The 19,099-nt window shown below is 41.6% G+C and overlaps 1 protein-coding gene across 5 annotated transcripts in view; it reads left to right on the top strand.

Annotated features, from left to right (window-relative positions):
* The first annotated feature begins 401 nt into the window (after nt 1–401).
* TJP1 (tight junction protein 1) overlaps nt 402–19,099 on the top strand; it is a 169,309-nt gene continuing 150,611 nt past the window's right edge. For 4 of the 5 annotated variants that reach the window (XM_012732745.1, XM_012732743.1, XM_012732742.1 and 1 more), the window contains exon 1: nt 428–473. The gene's annotated coding sequence lies outside the window, so the exon portion shown is untranslated. Of the gene's footprint in view, nt 474–19,099 lie in introns of all 5 variants that reach the window. The other variant, XM_012732746.1, reaches the window with a different exon arrangement.

Here is a 19,099-nt window from a genome sequence, read left to right as displayed (position 1 = left end):
TGCACAGAATCTGATGATCAGTGCCTGGCATGGGTTGAGGGTTGATCTGTAGCTACCCCCAGAAGGCATCATCAGCGAGTCTCATTGCTCTTTGAGGGCTACAGAGTGGCTTTTAGTAACTCTTAAGACTGGAAAATTTGAACTCTGTGAAGCTGCACACTGATCAGGGTATTTTGGGAGAATGTCTGCTAGAGTGGATCTCCATTGAGATTCTTGGCAGTTTGGTTAAAAACAAGTGTGACATGCCCAAAGCTGTCCTCACATAAATGTTTGCCTCATATGTGACAGAAGTGTTCACCTATAAACCTGCCTTTTAAAATCATTTTTTCCCTTCTTGAAGGGTAACGCCATCCTCTGAAAATCCTAATGGTGCTACTTCTAGTGTCAGCCAAGGAAAACCTTCTTTAAGACGAATCAAAGGGAGACTACACAGAAGCAAAAGCCTCGATAGCATCGATTTCTGTGAACTCACGGTAAGCTGACTGCTCAGTACTTTTCTCATTTACCAAAGAATATGCAAAACTATCTCATTTTGTTATTTTCCTAAAAGCACAGCAGGCTTATTTTGTGGTAAGCACATTTTCGTGAAAACTGGTTTACTCCACAGGTTACCAGTCAGCACACTTCCCTAACTGGCATGGATAGGGTACCTTTCAAAGGAATGATCCATGATGGTGAATCTGATACAAAAGCCAATACATAGAAACGCTTCCTGAACTATCAAAAATTGAACTAAGAGAGTAAATCTTACAAGTTCTTTCTAAGGAAAAATTATGTAACTTTGTATGGGGTGGGCGGTAACTAGACTGACCAGGGTGATCATATCACAGGTTTGCAAGTACGTGCTCATTATATTTACCCCGGAAACTGAGAAAATGTTTATGTCTGTTATATCTCAGTGAAAACATTGAATTATGTTCAGTGAAGTATTAATGCAAATTTCTTAGAAAAATCACAAACCTACATAAGTAGCAACCTAAATGTTTGAACTCCAAACACCTGCCTTTCTGGTAGTGGCAGAAAACAGAATGACTGTAATATTATAAGGATAGATTTGAATTTAATGTGTGATGGTGCTTTCTTTCTTTTCTAAGTGGCTTACATTAGTGATTGTAATTTTTTTTCCAGGCCTAGTGACAGGTGTTCATTGAGGTTCATGGTAAATTCATGTATGACTTTGGAGGAACAATGGCACCAGCCCACTGTCCCTTCCTGTTAATTGTATTTTCCTAGTTTATGAGAGATACCTGCACAGACATAATAAAATACTAGAATTTGCTTGGCTGTTAGAAGGTTTAGTTCAAATTTATGTATCCTTGGGTTCAGTGGCAAATTAGTAGTGTTTAGGATGCTTGGTAGACCATATGTATTCACTTAGAGCAACAAAAATTTTAAGTTATAAAAATACTCTTGGCCAAAAAAAATAATACTCTTGGCCACCATTGGATCAAAGTTGGCAACAATGTGTGAAATTAAAACCTGTCTTATTTGAGGATTTGACTTTTGCATGGTTTGCTTATATTTAATGGAAGCAAAATTTGAGTAAATGTAGATGCTCCTTTTTAAAAATTTTAGTGATTATTTTTCCTAAAATAATTTTACTTAATTGTTTTGCTTGAAAATGTGTTCAGTGCAAGGCATAAGAAGGTGTAATATCAGAAGACATATTAGCAATAAGCAAAAATGGGAATAAACTCTTCCTAAGCAAATTTACTTGTTAAGAAAATCTTGTTAAGTTAAAGAACTAGCAAGAACATAGGAGTATGTTTTAAAATAAGTTGCTTTTCAAAAGTGAAATATGAAATTGAGAAACAAGTTTAAATCATTTGTTGGAATATAAAAATGGAATTGAAGCTTTCTAGTTTCTTTTGCATAATGTTAAATGTTGTCACTGCTGAAGCATAATCTGGTAATTTATTCATTTGGCACATCATGAAATATAATGTGTTTATTGGTTCAAACAGCAGCAGTGCGATGGGGAAGATGTTACAATTTCTCTAGAATATGACAACATAGAAATAGCGGTGCTCTGTGTAAGGTTGCCTTCAGTTTCCCAGAAGTAAGAAGATTAATTCAGCAGCAAAGGAAAGTTGGCAGAGTTATCTTTTTATTGTGATGGATACATTTGAAATTTATTGGTACTTTATTCTCTGCCTCCTTCTGTGAAAGTTGATCTGGCTGAAGTGGCCAACTGATCCTGGCGGGGATGCAGTTCACAGCAAAGAATTCTTTTCTTTCTTTTTGATGATCTTCCTGTTTGACTTTATCTCAAGAGAGAAATGTCAGCTGCCCCGGGGGGGAAGGCGTTTTGACTTGACTTGGGGTTTAAAGGGTGGGGAAGTTGAGGTTATGGAAGGTTGATTCTGTGGAGGAGGCATGTATTCTGGTGTAGCGTCCACTGGCTTCACGGACGATATCGGTTGTGGTTTTCTACTTTGCAGGATGTGGTGAAAGACCTCAGCCTTTGGTTTAGGGACAGCTTATCTGCCAGAAATGGGACGGGATGAATAAAATGCATCTACTGCAGTCAGTCTGTTAATGGTAGGACGGCAATTTGTATTTTCTTTAACATTTTTAGGGTGTTAGAAATTTTTACAGTGAGCGTGTTGTATTTTTAGAAAAGCAACAAACTGATTTCCAAACAACAAATCTTCCAAGCAGTATTTCCAGGTAGGTAAGTAAGAAGAAGAAATGTTTAAAGTTGGAGTGACCCAACTTTATACCACAACTGACAATAATACTAATAGCCAAAATGCGTAGAGCATAGAGCATCTTTGATGTGGGGTGAAAAAAGGATATTTTCCTCTCCACTTTAAAAAATCTATCTTCTTTTTTAAAAGAAGGAAATTGCTACACTTAACAAAACAGGGTGGAGTGTGGGAGGTGAAAGGTGTTCAAATTCTCTTCTCTAGTGCTCTTGACTCTGTAATGTAATCATGGAGAAGAAGCCAAGTTTAGCATCTCAGCAACTTCATCTGAGGCCCTTGAGAAAGGGTCTGTGGTGATGTCCACTTCTATAGGTTAGATCATCTTTACTCCTTTAGGGAATTGCTTAGTCATCAGAGACATCTCTTCATAAATGTTCTGCTAATTCAAAAAAAGTGGAAATGTGTTATATTAGGCATGATTTTTTAAAGTTTTTAATTTTTAAAGCTATGTAACTTCTCTTGACGACCAAATAAAAAACAAAATAAAGCAACCCTAATTCATAATTTCCTTTCATATGCATTTAACAAATTTGTACGACCAAAGGATAACATTTATGTTTTCATTTTTCTAGTTTACCATAACTTTGCCTAAGAATAAAATATAATTTTTATGGCTTTGGGGAAAACAGCAAGTGGAGTGAGAGGTCCATTAGCTGTGGTTTGTTTCAAGGTCTCCATTCCAGCTTGAGAAGCCTCAGGTTCCAGCTGAGACTGTTGGCTTTGGTCCCGGGTGTCAGATTGATGCCATTTCACTCCTGGGGAGAGGTGATTGTTTCGGCTTTCTCTGTGGGAATTAAATGGGATGGGCATTCTAGTTCATTTTGTAAACCCTACAGCATAATTGATTGCCATCTTAGTGTACTGGGGGATACTGGAACCCATCCAGTCCCCCTAGTTCCATGAGACAATGCCCCACAGAGACCTGGTACAGTTTTCTTAAGCAAGGCCTAGACTGGGCAAGTCTGTTAAGAAGCTGTGTTTGGCTTTGAAAACCTGAGTTCTTTTTTCTTTTTTTAAATATATATTTTACATCATTCTTCCTTTTTGTACAATGCATGCTTTCTCTTCTCAGGTGTAGTCCCCATAAAATTCCCACCACCAGTTCACCTATGCACCCTCCCCTTGGTCCCTTGTGTAAGAACACATTCTTGCCCCTGTTTTGATCCCTCTCCCTACCCCTCCCCTGTAGAGTATCTCTGATTAATAGTTGCCTGCTAATTTTGGTTTTGAATTTATTATTTTTTCCCTGGTTCCTTATTTTGTTCCCTGACATTCCTTCTTTATCCTCTGTTTTATTTCACTGAGCATAATGCCTTTCAGCTCCATTCATGTTGCTGCAAATGGTATGAATTTATCTTTTTTGATTGCTGAATAATATTCCATTGTGTATATATGCCACATTGTCTTGATCCAGTCATCTGTTTTTTGGCATTTGGGTTGTTTCCATATCTTACCTACTGTAAAAAGAGCTGAAGTAAACATAGGAGTGCAGGTGTCCTTTTGAATTAATGTTTTTGTGTCCTTTGGGTAGATACCTAGGAGTAGAATTACTGGATTATATGGAAGCTCCATTTTTAGCAGCTTGAGGAACCTCCATACAGCTTTCCATAGTAGTCGGACTAGTTTGTATTCACACCCACAATGTAGGAGAGTTCCTTCTTCTCCACATCCTTGCCAACATTTGTTGTTTCCTGTTTGTTTTTTTTTTAATATGTGCCATTCTTGCCTGTAGAAGGTGGTATCTCATTGTGGTTTCATTGATTTGCATTTCCCTGGATACAAGTGAGGTTGAACATTTTTTTATATGCCCATTGGCCATTTGCATTTCCTCTTTGGAAAAGTATCTTTTTAGCTTTTCTGCCCATTTTTTGACTGGATTGTTTCCTGTTTTAGTTGAGTCTCATCAACTATTTGTAGAGCTTTGTGATCAGTAGTATTGTGTGTAATTTTTTTCCCTAGCAGTAGGGAAATGTCTCTTTTGCTGTACAGGAGCTTTTAATTTGGTATAATCTGAGCTGTTCATCTTTTCCTTCAATTTCTTTGCTTTAGAGGGATGTGTCTTTAAAGTTGTTACTAAAATGTATGTGATATAATGTTTTGTCTACATTTTATTCTATATATTTTATGGTTTCAGAGCTTATGTCCAAGTCTTATCCATCTTGAGTTAGTTTTTGTGCATGGTATAAGGTAGTAGTCTGACTTCATGTTTTTGCATGTAGTCCATTTTCCCCAACTCCATTTATTGAACAAACTGTCCTTTTTCTAGTCTTTGCATCCATGTCAAAGACTAGTTGTCCATAAATATGTGGGTTTATTTATGGGTTTTCTATTCAGTTCTTTTGGTCAGTGTCTCTTTTTTGGGTCCAGTACCATGCAGTTTTAATTATTATAGCTTTGTAGTATAGTTGGAAGTCTGGGTGTGTGATGCTCCATTCTCTTTCTTTTTGGTCAGGAGATCATTTAATGAATAAAATACCATATAAATCATGTGGCAAGTGTTTTTGAGGTAATAGAGTGATAAACTGATAATTAATATGAAGAAAAGTGACTGTTAATTTTAAATGTTAGTAAATGGTATTTACATTGTTCACTATTGCATCTCATTCTGGTGCCAGTTTTAGAGTTATTTAGTTGAATTTTCACTAATTTTCTGTCCCTGCCCTTCTCTGGATTCTCAGTATGTAGTCAAAGAATTTTAAGAATCTCTTAAATTTTTTTTTATTAAAAAGTTTATTTTTACATCATTTTGCACATTTTTTTCCCCATCTCAATTGTAATCCCTGCTGATTTCCTATCACCATGTCACCCATGTGCCATCACCAAAATCCTGTGCACTTCCTCCCCCCCCCTCAGGTTTTCGATCCCATTCCCCACTCCACCCCCGCAAAATGTCCCTGGTATATGGTTGTTCATTATTTTTGTTATTTTCTCGCCTGGTCCATTATACTCCTGCTATGAGTGAAACCATCCGGTATTTTTCTTTCCTTTCTGGCTTATCTCACTAAGCATGATCTTTTCCAGCTCCATCCAAGTTGCTGCAAAAGACATGTGTTTCTCTTTTTAGGTTGCTGAGTAATATTCCACTGTATATATGTACCACATCTTTCTAATCCAGTCATCTACTTTTGGGCATTTGAGCTGCTTCCATGTTTTTCCAATTGTAAATAAAGCAGCAATAAGCATGGGGGTGCAGGTATCTTTTTCAATCAGTGTTTTTGTGTCTTTTGGGTAGAGACCTAGGAGTGGGATTGCTGGGTCATAGGGAAGCTCCATGTTTAGCAGTTTGAGGAACCTCCAAACAGTTTTCCATAGTGGTTGTACTAGTTTGCATTCCCACCAGCAATGCAAGAGAGTTCCTTTTTCTCCACATCCTCGCCAGCATTTGTTGTTGCTAGTTGTTTGAAGATGTGCCATTCTCACTGGGGTGAGGTGGTATCTCATTGTGGTTTTAATTTGCATCTCCCTTATTACGAGTGATGTTGAACATTTTTTCATATGCCTGTTGGCCATCTGCATTTCCTCTTTGGAGAAGTGTCTTTTTAGCTCTACTGCCCATTTTTTGATGGGGTTGTTTACTTTATTTTTGTTGAGTTTCATCAGTTCTCCGTATATTTTTGTGATAAGAATCTCTTAAAATTTTAATCATTAAAATTAAGTTAAAGAATCATTTAAAAATTCAACAGATTGAATGAAATGTTTCAGTTTCTCTTGATTATGCCTCCTCCCTCAATGGGAGAAAGGAGTCATCTGAGAAGATTCTTTCACCTGAGGAAGCTGCCCTGCACACACACTCAGGCCATGTATTTCCTGCTTCATGGCATTAAACCTAGGTTGCCAGTTTTCTTTTTATGCCAACAGAAAATTACTGCAAAAAGTTTTATGCACATTAATTGAGTCAATTTATATTTTGTGATTATGTTCTTTTAAGCTTGAATAAAAGGAGAATTCAGTCAGCGGTGAGAACCACTGGGCAAAAATGACATGTTTCAAAACCTTTAGAGGAATTTTGTTGGGAGAGAGAAAATATGTTTAAGGGAGGGTAGAAATTGGGAGTTTGGGCCACACAAAGCTACTAGGATAGGAACAAAGAAAAATATGGAGACTTTTAGTAGGTAGTTAACAAGGTCCACTTGTATACCCTCACAGGTCTTAAACCTAGCATTGGACAGACCATAAAATTAATGCTGCATTAAAAATCAAGTCATAAGTAGGTAAAATACAATTGATTTCATGGAATTTTGTGAAAGTATCTTCTAAGGCTTCTTCATAGTTGGGCCAGCAGCATATACACGTTATAGTCCACTCAGTCTGCCAATTTGAAACTTTGTGATTCTTGAAACTATTTCTTAAATTGGAGCATTTATATCATTTCAGATTTGTGCCCGAAGTGAGATTTTTATTAATACTTTGTATTGTGTGGTTTGGATTTACACAGCTGAAATTTGCATAACATATGACCACATCATATTCAGTTTAAAAAGGCAAGAAAAATTGTAGCCAGATGGTTAAAATAAAAAGGGTTTTCTGCCTAAAGTGGTATATTTAGTTAACTCCATGGAAATGTCTATCCAGAACAAATTGTTCCCTAAGTTTTCCCTCATTCCAGAAGTCTTTATTTTTCTCTAAGACCTTATAGGGTCTCTTATAATTTATATATTCATATTGCCTCCCTATTCCTGATTGCATGGTGGTGAAACTGGATAGCTGCACAATAGCATAGTGCTCAGGATTTAGTAGAGCTCAGATCAGTATTTATTGAATGAAGTAAGTGGCCTGGCTGCTAGCAGGGCTGTGTGAAGGGCACTGAAACTGAACAGCTTGCAAAATATACCCTTATTTGTAAAACAGGGAAACTGCGCTCCCCGGTGCCCATAACAGAGTAGATTCTAGCTCTTTACCACCAGTCTGTTCAGACCCATAGATTCTAAGGTAAGACTAGAAAATACTATCTGTTTACCAGTAACTCCACAGCCCCTTAAGTGGTGTTCTGAAGGTAAAATCACTCATTGCCCCACAACTCCCTAGTTTCAGAATTCTGAGTCTTTGCCAAAACCATTCACTGAATAACTCTTGACAACCCCCCAGCCATATTTGTGTAAATATCCTTTCTTCTTTGTTGACTGCCCTTCCTTCCCCACTAAAATGCTCCTGGTTCCCTATAGAAATCTTTTCTTGCTTGCTACAATCAGTTAATAGATCTAACTTCCTTTGACCACAGGTGTGTTCCTGGTGGTCTTTTGCAGGTAGGTTTTATCAGATGTAAGCAAAGAGGCAACTTTAAAAAAAGAATACTAGGTGAATGAAACCAAGTAAACCTACGGGGATGACTCAGTGGATAGGTCCCTTACCTGTATGCTTCTGACTGTCGGACACAACCCAGAAGCAGGCATGGATGAAACAATAACAGAATTCATTTACACAGGGAGTGAGCAAGAGAGAGAGAGCCAAATGCTATCTGTCCTATCCCAGAAAGCATCCACTGAGCAGAGATCAAGGTCCAAGCCAAAGCCATAAGTGGCAAGCTGGCTGCTTCTCCAGAGACACCCTTCCGATCTGTGCTCTAACTGCCAGAAGCTAGCAGCTTGACTGTCAAAAGTCTCAGGAGCTTAATTTAACTAGCCCCAACCTTCAGCAGTTAACTGGTAAAAAGCCCAGCCCTGCCCTTATTTCCCTCTTGCCCCACTCAGATAGGTTTTGCTGTAGGATACAGTAATCTACCAGAACTGCCACCCTTATTGATTTTCCAAAGTGAGAGGAGTCAGAGTTTTGGGCTCCTTTGTAGAAGAAAGGAATCCACATGCTTCTATAACTTAGGAGTTCCAAGAACCTTCTGAATGAAGTTTGCCAGTTAATAACCAATGAGTGGCCCTTAATGGTACTTTCTTTATTAAACTCTGAATGTCCAGCTATTTCTAAGGGACCTTTAGCGAACCTTGCAAGGACTCTTGTGTTTTGAAGCAGTTGTAAGTGTGCTATTCTTGTGAATTTTGTCAGCCTCTGTCTTTAACAGGCTTTTGGGTTGGTTTTGCAGTTTAGAATTTTGCCTGTGCCAGCAACTCATTTCTTTAGTCCCTCTTCATTAGCAACTCCTAGTTGAGAAGTTTGTTGGCTCTGATTTTAGACAGGATTTTATTCATCAGACCAGAATTGAAAGTACAGCCTTTTTAGAAAGTTAGTTCTTAGTAAAAAGCATATAGAAAACATTATTTATAAGAAGAGCACATGGGACCCGGCGATTCTGCATTAACTTGTGTGTGATCGTCGCTTGAGCAAAACTGATTTGGCGACACTCTCTCTAAAGCTTAGATGCTGTTCTTGGAGACCAGCGGAAACTGTCCTCTCCGTGTCTCCACTCACTACCCTCCCCACAGGCTCGCTTCCTTCCATGCAGATCCGCCCACAGCCAGGACACATGGTAGCCTCATGTTAGGCTCAGCCGGGTCCTCCTACCCCTCTCCTCGCTGCCCCCCTCCCCCCTCTCACACCACCAGCTCGTCAGGTCATCATCTAGTCGAGCTGGCAGAAGTATAAGTAAACAGTGTGCTGTGTGCAGTAGCTGGCCAGTACAGCGTGCTTTGGGGGTGCAGGGAAGAAAAGAATCACAAAGTACGTGACTCTGGAACTGGATCTGGAGGTACATGTGGGACTCTGTTGGGGAGCATGCTACGCTGAAGCAGCAGCAAAGTGGGGGGGGGGGAGGAGCTGAAACACCAGTGTGTTGAGGAAACCACCGGTTGTTCTGGGGCCCTGGAGCTCTGGGCTGGGTGGTGTTGAACCCCATCCTCCCCTCCAGCTGGGGTCTGTTCTACTGGAGGTCGAGGGGACACACACCTTTCCACTTGGGGGGGGGAAAAGGTTTCTTTCACCAGAATGGTTTTGCGAGCGAACAAGGCTGGAGCACGGGCAGTCAGAGTGGAGAAGTTCAGAGACAGCTGTTCCGGGCGCTGAGGAGGCAGGTTCCAGAGGGAGCGTGCGTACGACCTGCAGATGCCTGAGCTCGGATCGCTGGGGGAAGACAAAAGGCAACTTGGACCTGCCAACAGTGTGAGGCCGCTTCAGGAAGGGCCACAAAGGTTTAGCTTTGATTATTTTTTTATTATTTTTTTGAGAAAAGGAAGAATGTGAGTTTTGCTTTCAGCCCCAAATCCTCACTCCTTGAGAACCTACAGAGTTGATGTCATGAACCCTGATAGTTGTGTCATAGTCTAACAGCACCCCCGACTGAAAGGGGTACGCTGAATGGAGCACACTGCTATGTGCTGGTGGGGGTGGAGGGATAAGCAGGGGCCAGGCAGGGGGACACTGGAGTGGCTGATGACCTTAGCCATGGGCAGCGGGTGAGCAGACAGGCTGGAAGAGATTGAAGATATAGAACTATAAAGACAGAATATGTTCACGTGTGCCCGATGAGTCCATTTATGGAAGGAATTCTGTTTCATCAGAAGTGGATCTGCTTCAGCTTTTCAGAGATGATCTTTCATTACTTTTCATTCTGAACTGAATCATTTGATTTCCACATTTGTTATTGAACAGAATAAATGCTCTCCGAGGAACATAACAAATTGTGGGGTGCATCTGTGTCTGTATGCACACACCACACAGTTTCTAGTTATGTGTAGAAAATTGGTTCTATTTGTCTTTCAAGTAGAGCTCACTCTGTTGCTGGTAGTATTTTCACTCATCTGGTTATCATGCGTTTCTCTCTGCTAATGGGAAGAATGAAATATGGCTGGATTCTCCCACCTGGACTCACTCCTCGAAGCCTGCCACCTGGTCCTGCCTAGGACACCTTTGTGACCTCTTGGTTCTGGAGTTCCCTTCTCTGGGCACGGACAGAAGCTCTGCTTCTGGGGCTGGCTCTGGAGCTAGCTTTCACCTTCTGAGGTGCAGAGACTGGTCCCTGAGTTTGGGGGGTGGGGCAAAGGGGAAAGAACAGGCTGGGGAAATGGCCGCCCGGTAGAACTTGGTGGCTGTGCCCTCTGCTTGGGGACACACATGGGTGGGGATCAGAGAGGACCACTGCTTCCAGGAGAGATGCTGGGTGAGGTAGAGGGGGGATCCCAGGCCACAGAGTAGGTATCAGGCAGAGGCAGTGGGCACCTGGTTTGCCTCGGGACCCAGGAAAGTCTCACGTGACTTTATGTAACACCAGTGAAATTCTCATAAGCCCTATGTAGTGAAGCATTACCAGAAAAATGGAATTGTGAGCAGGAAAGATGTCCTTGAAATGGGGCCTCAGCTTCATCCCCAAACTTGAATGTCCCAGTTAGCGGAATCCCGGTGGCGAGAACACCTAGATCAGATGCCGCGGGACTGCACTAGCACTGCACTAGCACTGCGCTTGCATAGGAATTCTGTGCATGCGCACATTGTTCAAGGTGCAGAGTCTGGGAAACACTAGTTTCCCAGTGGAGGCCACCTTAGGAGGCGTGGTCCTGAAGGTAGGTGGCTGTTGAACAGGATTATTTGGGGCATGGACTTCTCCCTTTTGCACCAGGACAGGTGGGTGGCCGCAATGCAGATCGGCGGCCACAGGGGGGCAGAGCCTGCCAGCAGGTGGCCTTGGGTGAAGCCGTCCAGCTGGCGTTAAAAATTTCTATTTTCCTACTCCGCCTTTTCATAACTCTGCTTACACTCTTGCTACATGGACTTGAATGTGGAAATGCACATGGAAATCCTTTCCAATTTGAAGCTGCTTTGTTATTTGAATTGCTGAAAGCGATTGATATTTAGGGAGTTGAGCTATGCGGGCAGAGTGGTATCTGGGCACCCCCACCTGCTTGCTGGGAGGGGATTTGTGTGCCAGGAACTTTGATGGTTGGGGAATAACCAGGAACAGGACCACAAATCAGAGGCTCTGTTTTGTTCTTTGCAGTGAAAAAGCGAAAGTTTTTGTGCAATCAGAAAGAAATCAAGCTTTTTTGTTTGCTTTATTTAAAGTGAATCAGTTGACATTCTTCATTTAAAATGAATTATATACTCATACTCCCGGCATTTTGAAATCATGTTTTGATGTTCATTTCCATGCTTTAATGTCACACAAGCTGTCTGAGCATTTACATTCCTTTCTTCTTTCTCTTTTGTGTATTAAATTTTGAAAGATTTGGGATAGAGTGAAGACCATAAGCTAACTTTTAAAAATCCCCTGTATTGTAACCATATACTTTGAGTTGTTGCATTTGGAATTCATAGTCACTGGCATTTTCTTACATTTTTTCCCCTAAACCTTCATCTTCAACATCTTGGAAATTACATAATTCAAATATGTCTGTTGTCGTGGCTTATGTTTTAAAACCTGTTTAACCTTTGGCTGTCACATAAATGTGATTCTTTTTATATGGCAAGAAAAACAAGCAAGCTGGGAAAGCCAGGAATCTTTGAAGTTATTTGGGGTGACCTTGGCTAGTGACACAAGCCTTTGAGTTTTCAGCAAGTCTCTTTTCCTGGTCCCTAATGCTGCTGCTGCTTTGGGGGCGGGGGGGGGGTGTTGTAAAGTCAGTAGCACCTCATGGGAGATGCTAAAATTATAAGAAAATGGCCATCATCACAGAAATAAGCAGGGACTTCGAGAATCATTACTGATAATTGGAGCAGAGCAATTGACTCTAAAGTTTAGAAGATAAATCTAAGGAAGAAAGAATTAATGAAATTCACAGAGAAATTGAAGAGTAAGCAACTTTGAAGGCAGAAAAGGAGATGACTCCTTCTGTGATGAGTCAAATGTTAACTGTCCGGAATACCCAGGAGAAATACAAGTGTTGCTGCGTGGGGGTGGGGTGGGGTGCAAAAGAGCCAAGGGTTTGTATGAGCAAGAGGAAGCACCTGTGGAATGTGGAAGGATGGGGGATCGTCATTCCTTTGTGACTTAGTTTCTGGTGACCACTCCCCAAACACTTGGAGGTTCGGCACTGAGGGGCTCCCTGCTATGTCATTGCTTGAATATTACCTCAAAGGGCCCTCACACAACTTACTGGTGTAGTTTAGCCTAAAGGACTATAACTGCTATTTCAGAAAGGCATCGACTGTTTTGTCATCCCACGTCAGATGAAAATCTTTGCCAGCGTAACTTCCTCAAAGCACTCAAGAGTCTCTCCCGGCTTATAACAAAGCTAACTAGCTTTGCCTCTCATAAAAGTTTGTATTTGAAGTTGAAAGCCAGTTTAGAAGTTCCAGATATTTCAGGTGTAGACGTCAGTTGTGCATACACTTCGAAGGTAAATGTTCTTTTTTGAAATTTTATGACTCCTGCAGTTCAAGTCCCTTTTCAAGCAGTAATTAGAGGTATGAACCTTCCTGTTTGTCCAGCTGGTTGGGTGTCGGCAAAGAATGTCAACGGTACTTTTAACTTCGAGTCATTCAGGGTGGGGCTGACGCTTGATGGATGAGAACGGCATTTTTGCCTGTGGAAGGCGTTGGGAAGCTCACAGTGGTGACCCAGCCCCCCATGTCAGAGAAAAGCAACCTCAGTCTCGCTTCCCAGAGCACTGCAAAGCACCCCGTTCCTGCTTTAGTCACGGATATTCAGGGAAGCGCGGCTTGGGTTATTTCTCTTGAACTAATTTGCTTTTAATTCTTTGTCTCAAACCTGCTATTTTGTGATTGACCATGTAGCTCAGAAACATGGATTCTGTGCAGCATTCCCCAAAAGTGAGGACAGGCAGTTGCATTATCAAGACATGATTCAAATCAGAGAAGTCAATATTGTCTTTCTTTCGAGGAAACAAGAGCTTGTCAGTCACTTGCATCAGTTGTTAGTTTGAAACTTCCCTGTAGCATCATTTCTTAGGAATTTCCCTTAAATGCTGGCCTCGCTGCCCAGGCCTTGGGCGATCTGAGGCAAAAAAATTCAAGGGATTTTTTTGTATTTCTAGTAAGCACTTAGATATAGCTTAATGTGGTCACTTTTTGATTTAAATAGGATTTTGTTCCATGTTACCTCTTGGTACAAAAATCACCAAGTTCCTCTCACCTGGGCGTCCTGTTCTCAAGGGTGGCTGACAGATCTCTGTGGTGACACGGGTTCTTGCCAGTTGACATCTCTATGGGGACACCAGCTCTTACCTCCGTCAGCAGTCAGTTCCCTTGCACGGGCTCATCCTCTCCCGCTGCCTTGAGGCCTCTGAGCCTCTTCTCTTCCCAGGCAGCGCCGTGCTGGAGTGCACTGGGCTCCTCTCCTAGCACCAAGCAGACTGTGTCTTGGGGAGCACTCCCGCTGATGCGTCACCTTCTCCTTCCTGCAGGTTGTCCAGGGCATGGCACACTGGCTGTCTCCCTGGCTCTTTGCTTTTCTGCCCCATCCTGCCACCGCACTCTCGCTGGCCACCTGGCTATTCATTCTCCACCCTTCAGGATTTCGCAGCTCAGCTTCGTGAAACTCTCCCACAGTGTCCCAGTTGTCTCCTACTTCTCTGTGTCATTCCTCTTCAGTTCTTCCATCCAGCATCTCCGATGACCCTTATCCCAGCACTTAGAGCTCTCTCTTGCTCTCTTCCTTACAGTCTCTTCCTCCCGCAGCAGTTCTTACTTTGTGTTGCTCTAAGAACGACCTTTTGACTTGACATCCCAAAATTAACCTTCTCCCTGAGTCTTAGTTTGCATCTCCCGCTGACTGATGAATGGCATCACTTGAATGACCCGCCGCCTCTTCAGACCTTAGTTGCTGTGCCTATTTAAATATTGATATGTATATTAGCAGGAACAAAGTGACAAAAAAATTTCATAGTGTTAATCAGGGCTGTGCACATGTGTGTGTGTGTGTGCATAAAGTGTCATTAATGACTTTCCCTGTATTTGTCTTTTAATTTTAACATTTTAAAATTAGTTAAATAATAGTTCAGATGTATATTTAGTATCTTTACAAAACTCTAAGATAGATATCATTTTATAATCATAGAAACACATTTCTAAATTTTTTTAAAGATTTATTTATTTATGCATGTAGAACTGGGTGCAGGCCAGAGGTGCAGGGACACAGTAAGAGGCTTCACCAGCGACAGAGTGGGGAGCAGAACAGACAGATCGACAGAGTACACTGCTGAGGGGAGCAGCGGGCGGGTCAGGAGAGGTCTGTCATGCCATGTGGATCTCCTCTGGGGCAGGCGGGGATCGAACTCATGCTGAGGTGGCTTTAGCTTCTTAGTGCTGTGCTTTAACCCGCTGCGCCACCAGGGAGGGCCCACATTTCTAAATTTTTTAAAATATTTCTAATGTTCAAGGCAGTTTTAGCACTCTGTATTGGAAATAGTAACTAGAAAAATTATATTCTCAGAGAGGCTAAATATTCATTTTTCAAAATGGAGACTTGCAGTTGTAAAAATAGCTAAGTTATTTGGAGAGAAGATTGACTATTGATGGGTAAGAGATCTTCATATATTTTGATCTTTAGTCTTTTGATGGTAACATGCATTGCAAATATCTTCTTGAGTGTGGCTTATCTTTCTTTAACTTATTCTTAATTTTAATTTAGTCATTTTTATCATCAGTTTTCTTCTTTATGAAGTTTTTGCACTTTTAATGTCTTTAAAAAAGAGGCCTTCTTTTTCCAAATCATGAGATGTTCTCCCTTAAGATTTCAGGTCAGTTTTCCCATTTGGGTCTTTAACCTGGAATTTACTCTGAGAGAGGTGAGAGGTCAGGGTTGTTTGGTTATTCCCAGTGTGTGGACCCGGTGTCCTGGCACTGTGCAGGGAATGTCTCCTGCTTTCCGTGATAATCTATAAACTACCTGTCCGTCAAGTATAAAGTCCCCACATACATGTGGGGCTGTTTCTCTCTTTTCCATGTTCTATTTGCTGTGTGGAAAGCGTTCTATCAAAATTACTATAATTTAATCATTTACAACTGGTGAGGCAAGTGCCTTTCACTTTATCTGGGTTAGTTAAAGCTCCGTCCGCTGTGGTTGGTCTTAGATCTTTAAGTAGAAACTGTGTGTGTGTGTGCATGCATGTGTCTGTCTGTCTCTGGGTGTGTTTTCCTTCACTGGTCTGTTTATCTACTCCTATGCTAAAACCAACCTGTCTTAATTACTCAACCTTAGTAACAAATCTTGAAAACTGGTAGGACAAGTGCCTGCCCACCTTGCTGTGTTGTTTACAGTTGCCTGGGCTGTGCTCACCCTTTGATCCTCCTTGTAATTTTATAGTCAGACAATCAGATATCACAGGAAGACCCTACTAGGTGTGTGATTGTGGTTGCAGTAAATGCATCGAATTAGAAGGTGGCAGCAGTACTGGCTCCATGACTTGGACTCTGGTTATACTTGAGTGCGTCTCTCTAGTCTTCTAGAATTACTTTCAGTAGTTTTATATGACTTTTTAGACTTGCTGTCTCATTTTTTAAATCATTATAAATGGCTTGTATTTTTATTATCCTTTTCTAACTATGTTGGTGTGTAGACTTGCTATTGATTTCAGTATTTTCATGTAATAACAGCAGCCTTTTTTTTTTTTTTAAAGAGAACTGGGGTACAGGCCAGAGATGCAGAGGGTGAGAGGATTCACCAGAGACAGAGTGGGGAGCAGAACAGGCAGATCCACAAAGTACACTGCTGAGGGGAGCAGCGGGCAGGTCAGGAGAGGTCTGCCTTGCCATGTGGTCACCTCCGGGGCAGGCGGGGATCGAACTCATGCTGAAGTGGCTTTAGCTTCTTGGTGCTGTGCTTTAACCCGCTGCGCCACCAGGGAGGGCCCAACAGCAGCCTATTTAATTCTAGTGTTTGTAGGTGTTCTGGGTCATTCGATGGAGCATTTGCCCACCTCTGTGTGCTGTGACAGGTGTGCCTTCTCTGACTCACATCCTTTTTGTCTTCCAGCAAGTACTCTGGTACCAAACGGAGTCTGTGGGTGGACACACTTATCTTCCACTATGTGATAAAAGTGTGATGTGTGCTCTTTATTTCTGTAGATCATATTCATCGGGTTAGAGGACTCCTCATCTAATCTTAGTTTGCTGAGTTTGTAGCATGAATGAGTGTTTAATTTTAAAAAGTGCCTTTTCTACTGAGATAATGTTTTTTCCTCCGTTATCCTATCATGCAGAATGAATTACAGAATTTTATTAATGAATTTTCCAGTGTGATGCTGATTTGTGTGACTTATAAAAACTATACTTGGGCCCTCCTTGGTGACGCAGCAGGTGAAGCACAGTGCTAAGAAGCTAAAGCCACTTCAGCATGAGTTTGATTCCCACCTGCCCAGGAGGTGACCCACATGGCGCGGCAGACCTCTCCTGACCTGCCCGCTGCGCCCCTCAGCAGTGTACTTTGTCAGTCAGTCTGTTCTGCTCCCACTGGCTCTGGTGAATCCTCTCACTGCCTCTGCTTCTCTGGCCTGTACCCCAGTGCTGGAATGCATAAATAAATAAATCTTCTAAAAAAATTATACTTGACAGTGTTAGAACTGTGTAATGTTTTGCAAAATTGGGTTTTCTATGATTTTAAAAAGTTTTGCATCTCTGTAAGTGAGATGGTTGTGTATTGTCCTGGTTTGCTTTGGCTTCTGGGTTTTCCTAGCTTTGTGATAGGAGATGGAAATGATTTCTTCTTTTTCTGTTCTCTAGAACATGATGATTCTGCCCAACTGTAAGTGAGTGGAAGTGTTCTGAACTCCTTTAGTTTGGCTTGTCTGAGCGACCACGTGTGACAAATTAGGAGTATTAAATGCATTTCAACCCTACGGTTTTGACTTACTGACATTTTCAACTTTCAGTAGGCCTTTCAGGAAGGGACCCCATGGTAAGTTGAGGAGGAACTGTAGTCAACAGTTTACTAAAGTGGCTTAAACAATTTATAAACTTACTTTAGTACCTGAGAGTTCCTATCATTCTTTACTTCAGCAACACCTGGTGTTGTCAGTTTATTGACGTTTGAATTATAGCTGGAGAGTAGAGGGTATACACTGTGGTCTTAGGGTGCATTTGTATGATTATGAATGAAATTGAACCTCTTTTCATGTCTATTGGTTATTTTTATGGTTTCTAATTCCTTTCCAAAATGAGTGGCCTTGGCTTTTATGTTGTAGAACATAAGTAAGCAAAGCTATTTTTACCTTAAGTCACAAACTCTAGTATCAAAAGCGACTGTCAATGTTCTGTTTCTTATGGATTCTTTTCTCCCCCATAGTCTTAACTTGTGTATGTCTGGGTTTTTTGGTTGAATGCCAGAAAAATGAGAAAAAATTAGAAGTCGGTTGTGGGTAGAATGATGTTGTCTTCCTTAAATGGGTCTGTGTTTGTTTCTGCCAGACCCTTGGCAACCAGAGCCATCTAGGGTCTCTGCGGCCCTGTTGCATGGACCACATTTCACAATGATTCAGAACTCAACTCTCTGGGGAGACCCACTGATTTCGGTTCATCTTTATCCCTTCAGAATGCTACCCCAAAATGAGAGTATCCACCAGGTCTCGTCTAGCAGGCCTTGGGCTCCAGTTTCTATTCCTGAATTCCAGGATGGGGTCACTTGCTGTACAGACACCCTCTCCAGCAATCAGAGGGAGAAAGCGTTTCCCACATGCTCCCCACTATTCTCCACGCTCAGTCTTGGCAGGTTGGCACTGTCTTGTTGGGTCTCGGATGCCGTCAAGAAAGCTCCCTTCAGCTTTCTTCCAGCAATGCTCAGAGGGAAACTTAGTCCCAAATTACCTCGTCACTCACAGAATCTAATCCCATTTTTCTGCTTTTCATTCTTAACTTCTCTCTGTCTACATGCGTCTCTGTGGACTTCGCGAGGTTTAGTTTTCTTTACACACAATTCAAATTTTATTCAATTAAAGGCATACATTTGACTTATTTATGAGCCTTGTGGTTTATAACATAGTTGAGTGTATTTCCCTCATGTGTTCTCCTGCTTCATATGCAATCTGCCTTTCCCAGTATTTTTATTTTATTTATTCACATTGTTCATCACATATATCAATTCATTCCTTGTTCCCAAGTAATTCTTTACCATGTGATAGGTCTGTGGTTATTTGTGGAATTTTGATTATTTGTGAGAATGAGAACAAGGAATATGCAACTAATCTCTTTAAAAAAAAAAAAACAACTCAGCATTTGCTTACAAACTCAATTCGCTCTCTCTATCTTAAAATAAAAAAAAAAATTCTGTGACTCCCCTTTTATTCTGTTTCTTTGTGTCAGTGGGCTCATGTATCCGGAATCGGGTGCTTCACTAGGAGAGGGTTGGGGCAGGAAGTGAGTCAAGCCTGCTGCCCTTGAGGCCTCGCCCCAGGTGCCGGCCGCCAGGAGGCGCTGCTGAAGGTCCACAGGCCCAGGCGGGACAGTGGGCACCCTGAAAGACTGGAGAGCGGGAAGGTAGGATTGAGAACAGAGCATGCTATTTTATTTTTTATCTTCCTCTTTTTGATGGTGAAGCTCTCCCTGTCAATAGTAAAAACCAC

Source organism: Condylura cristata, unplaced genomic scaffold, assembly GCF_000260355.1.
Source record: "Condylura cristata isolate star-nosed mole 26May11 unplaced genomic scaffold, ConCri1.0 scaffold00035, whole genome shotgun sequence".
Classification (NCBI taxonomy): Eukaryota; Metazoa; Chordata; class Mammalia; order Eulipotyphla; family Talpidae; genus Condylura; species Condylura cristata.
Note: the sequence above shows the minus strand (reverse complement) of the source record. Positions and strands in the feature narration are given on the sequence as shown.